Raw genomic sequence first — 5317 nt, 5'->3', positions numbered from 1 at the left:
CAAGATCCTTTTTGACCTACCTCCTTAGAGAAATGAAATAAAAAACAAAAATAAACAAATGGACCTAATGAACCTTCAAAGCTTTTGCACAGCGAAGGAAACCATAAACAAGACCAAAAGACAACCCTCAGAATAGGAGAAAATATTTGCAAATGAAGCAACTGACAAAGGATTTATCTGCAAAATTTACAAGGAGCTCATGCAGCTCATTAACAAAAAATCAAACAACTCAATCCAAAAATGGGCAGAAGACCTAAATAGACATTTCTCCAAAGAAGATATACAGACTGCCAACAAACACATGAAAGAATGCTCAACATCATTAATCATTAGAGAAATGAAAATCAAAACTACAATGAGATATCATCTCACACCAGTCAGAGTGGCCATCATCAAAAAATCTAGAAACAATAAATGGTGGAGAGGGTATGGAGAAAAGGGAACACTCTTGCACTGCTGGTGGGAATGTGAATTGGTACAGCCACTATGGAGAACAGTATGGAGGTTCCTTAAAAAACTGCAGACAGAACTATAATATGACCCAGCAATCCCACTACCGGACATATACCCTGAGAAAACCATAATTCAAAAAGAATCATGTACCAAAATGTTCATTGCAGCTCTATTTACAACAGCCTGGAGATGGAAACAACCTAAGTGCCCATCATTGGATGAATGGGTAAAGAAGATGTGGCACATATGTACAATGGAATATTACTCAGCCATAAAAAGAAACGAAATTGAGGTATTTGTAATGAGGTGGATGGACCTAGAGTCTGTCATACAGAGTGAAGTAAGTTAGAAAGAGAGAGACAAATACCGTATGCTAACACATATATGTGGAATTTAAGAAAAAAAATGTCATGAAGAACCTAGGGTTAAGACAGGAATAAAGACACAGACCTACTAGAGAATGGACTTGAGTATTTGGGGAGCGGGAAGGGTAAACTGTGACATAGCGAGAGAGAGGCATGGACATATATACACTACCAAACGTAAGGTAGATAGCTAGTGGGTAGCAGCCGCATAGCACAGGGAGATCAGCTCGGTGCTTTGTGACCACCTGGAGTGGTGGGATAGGGAGGGTGGGAGGGAGGGAGCTGCAAGAGGGAAGAGATATGGGAACATATGTATATGTATAACTGATTCACTTTGTTATAAAGCAGAAACTAACACACCATTGTAAAGCAATTATACTCCAATAAGGATGTAAAAAAAATAATAATAAATAAACAACAATGGCAGTGAATCTCAGATTTACAGAACAGTTTGCAACCAGCAGTGTGTTTGGTAACAGAAACATCAACATGGCCAAAAGGTTAATTCTTTTCACTTTAGTGTTAATAACAAACTATTATTTGTAATATAAAGTGTTACTGAGCAGGTATAAACACTGGAATTATATTTTTTTGCTTTTAAAATCACTATTTAATAAATAATATAGCCCCTAAAGGTAAATTCTGAAAAGTTTTGAAAATTAGGGGATAGGAAGCTTCAGTTCCATTTTTTCACATGTCTCAGTCATCATTCTTTCCTGTTTGTAAAAGTATGATTCTTATTTTAGTTGTAAGTTTTGATTAGTTTTAACATGACAACATATTAACAAATTAATTTTTCCCAGCTTTATTGAAATATGAACAACATCTAATAAATTATTTTGGTGTAGGCTTTTCCGTTTGCTCAATATTATGAACTGTAAGTGGAATGAAGCAGCATTTCCAGTTGATAAGTGGATCTACAGGTAATGCAGTATCTCCCAAATTAAGCTTGTGACAATCAAACCAATAAACTGCAGTATTGAGAAAACTATTGAGAAAATACAACCAGGGAATGTTCATCTCAGTGTAGGCTGGAATGTGTACTTTAAGTAAAAGGATGGTTACTTGAAGTAGTGCAAATGGCAACCGGGTACCAAGAAAACAGATACTAGCTTGGTCAGGAATACTTGTTTAGAGTTCACACTGTAACTAGCAGAATGAAAGGGAAAATATAGGATAGTCTCATTCATAGAGGAAGTTATCCTAATAGCCTGTACCAAGGTAATGACTTCTGACCAAGAGGTTATAAAAGCCACAGATAAAATCATCACCATGAAAAATGACAGACAGTAACTGAACACTGAAGTAGAAAGGACATTGAAAAGAATCAACATTCTGTGCCTTCAGGCTTTGATAGATAGCTGCATCTCCCAAAAGATAAGCAAGGACTGAAATATAAATTCAAATTACTGTGAAGAAATAAAATCATTTTTTGACGATTAAATGGAAGCTTGGCAGTTTTGGAGAGATTCAGGTAATAATTTGTACAAACTCTCAGGAAAACTGTATAATAGAAAAAGCCATAAGTAAAGGAAATAATTTGACTAAATAGGCAGATGTTGTATTTAGTAAACCTAATGCCTAAATGTACAAGACTCCATGAAGTAGGATAGCATGGAAATGTTTACCAAAAATAAAAGATGAATGCTAGTGAGATGCAAGAGAAAAGAAAATAAAACAAACAAACAAAAAAACCCTGTAAAATTCTGTTATGTGTTTTTTTTTCTTCTCATTCCTAGCTGGAAGATATTTAATAATATGTTCCCAACTATAAACAAGAATAGCAAACAGCTGACATCTAGGGGCTGGTTGGTTTGATTGAAGTGGCAGTGAAAAGAGCAGTCCTCTAAAGAAAAAGTAGTCATGTTTTCTAAATTTCAAAAGGCCTGCTGAAATACATATGATAAAACACTGCTTTATTTTATTTTCCATCCTTTGCTTTCTCCAGTGGGTCTTTCTGATGATGTTTATGTTTTATTTCAGCTTTACTGCCTTCAATTACCTTACTTTTGATTTCATTTTGCTACACCACAATGCCCAGAGAATAAGTTCCAAGTCACTTGCACAAGTGTGGAGGAAGGCAGTGCATACTTTTCCCAGCAGGCCATCTCCACCTGGTTGCATCCCCCTGAATGCAGAGGAATGGCCCTGCAGCCACCTCTGGACACCACCCCAGACATAGCTGCTCTGGCTGGTGCTGGGCTTCTCAGGTGCTGGGGGCCCAACCAGATGTGCCATGAGCTCACTGCCCCAGCACCAGCAGCACTGGACCCCAGGTGGCTGCCCCAGGGAGGGGCAGGAACCCCTCACACCCTCTTGGCTCTGTCCCGTCCACCCTGTGCAGTGCCCTGGAGCAGAGGCAAAGGTGTGGGGCAGGGAGCAGGGCCACTGGGACCACTTACAATCCTGTCCAAGTTCTAGGGGTTCTGAGGGCTCTTGACCAGGAAGTGCAGGCCTAGGCTCCAAGCCACAATTGACTTTTGAGTGCTGATTTTGTATCCACAGACCTGATTTAACTCAATTTTTGTTTTTGCTTTTTGTTTTGGGGGTTTGTGGGTGCTTGGGAGTGTTTTTTTGTTTAGGTTCTTTTTTGTAGTTTTCTTGCTATTTTCTATGTAGACAATGTCATGTGCAGATATGGGCAGTTTTATTTCTTCATTTCCCATCTATATGTTTTTCATTTCTTTTTCTTACCTTACTTATTTTAGGGGCTAGAACTTCCTTTTTTTGAATAAGAGTGGAGAGGTTGGTCATCCTGTCCTTGTTCCCAAGCTTAGTGGTAACCATTCAGTCTCTCACTATTAAGTATGAAGTTAGCTGTAGGGTTTTTGTCGACGTTCTTTACCAAGCTTAGGTAATTCATCACTATCCCTAATGTTCTGAAAATTTGTTATCATGAATTGGTGTTGGACTTTGTCAATAATCTTCTCTATTCCTGGATGTAATCATATTATTTTTGTTCTTTAGCCTTTGTGGACTACATTAATTGATTTTTGAATGTTGAAACAACCTTGCAAACCTGGAAAAACTCTCACTTGGTCATGATGTATAATTTTTTTATACAGTGTTAGATTTGGCTTGCTAATATTTTGTTAACAATTTTTGTGCTTATATTCATGACGGATTTGTTACATAATGGCTTTTTTGGTATTGTCTTTGTCTGGTTTTGGTGTCAGGTTAATATTGGCCTCATCAAATGAGTTGGGAAGATTTTCCTCCTTTTAATTTTTGACAGAGGTTGTGTGGATTGGTGTGACTTCTTTAACTGATTCATATAATTTTCTATTTAAATCATCTGGGCCCAGAAATTTTTTTTGGAAGTTTTTTTTTAATTAAAAATTCAAGTTCTTGAATAGTTTTAGTGCTATTCAGATGTCTATTTAATCTTATTTGAGTTTTGATCCTTTTTGGTTTTCACGGAATTGGTCCTTTTCTTCTAAATTGTTGAGTTTATGAGCGTATTCATAATATTCCCATATTATACTTTGTGATAGCTGCAGACTCTGGAACCATATCCTCTGTTTAACTCCTGGCACTGGTGATTTGTGTCATCTCTCTGGTATTTTTGTCAGTCTTGCTAGAGGGTTGTCAATTTCAGTGACAGTTTTGAAAAAATAACAATTTCTTTGATAGTCTCTGTTGTTTTCCTATTTTCAATTTGATTTCCATTCTGGTGTTTATTATTTCCTTTCTTGTGATTTCTTTTGGTTTATTTTTCTCTTTTTTCCTAGTTTCTTGGGATAGAAACGTTTACTTGAGACCTTTTCTCTTTTCTAATATAAGCATTTAGTGCTATAAATTTCCCTGTCATCACTGTTCTAGCGACTTCATTTTTATTCTGTTCCATGTATATTTTATTTCCTTTGTGATCTCCTTCTTGACCCATGGACTATTTATAAATATGTTGTTTCATTTCAATGTGTTCTGAGATTTTTCCTCTTGTCTTTCTATTATTGATTTCCCATTTTGTTCCATTATGGTCAGAGAACACACTCTGTATGAATGATATCATTTCTTTTCAACTTTTTAAGGTTTGTTTCATGGCCCAGGATAAAGGTCTATGTTGGTGACTATTCTGCGGGAACTTGAAAAAAATGTATTCTGCCTGTTATTGACTGGAGTGTTCTATATATGTCAATTAGATCGTGTTTTAGTTGACTGTTTTTTCAGATCTGCTATATTACTTTTGATATTCTATTTATCAACAGTTGTTTTATCAGTTGCTCAGAGGACTTTGATTTGTCTAATTCTCCCTTGATGACTCTTCTCTCTTTTCTCCTCTTGGGGAAGCTGTTCAGGTAGACAGCAGGTCTGGATGGTACCAGGGCTGAGGGTCAATTTGCTAGGACAAATTAATTAATACCTACTTAGCTTCAATAGTGTACAAAATACAGCTCCTATACAGCTCTTTCCATTATTTCTTCAAATATTCTTTCTGCCACTTTCTCTCTCTCCTCCTTCTGGGATTTAGCATGCATTGGTGCTAAAGATGGTGCACC

At 36.7% G+C, this 5317-nt stretch overlaps 1 pseudogene; it reads right to left on the bottom strand.

The window, feature by feature from the left end:
* Nucleotides 1-1652: 1652 nt before the first annotated feature.
* On the bottom strand, nucleotides 1653-2683 carry LOC132513157 (probable G-protein coupled receptor 160; annotated as a pseudogene).
* Nucleotides 2684-5317: the final 2634 nt, after the last annotated feature.

The sequence above is a fragment of the Lagenorhynchus albirostris genome, chromosome X (assembly GCF_949774975.1).
Source record: "Lagenorhynchus albirostris chromosome X, mLagAlb1.1, whole genome shotgun sequence".
NCBI classification, from domain to species: Eukaryota; Metazoa; Chordata; class Mammalia; order Artiodactyla; family Delphinidae; genus Lagenorhynchus; species Lagenorhynchus albirostris.
This window is presented reverse-complemented; position numbering and strand designations above follow the sequence as displayed.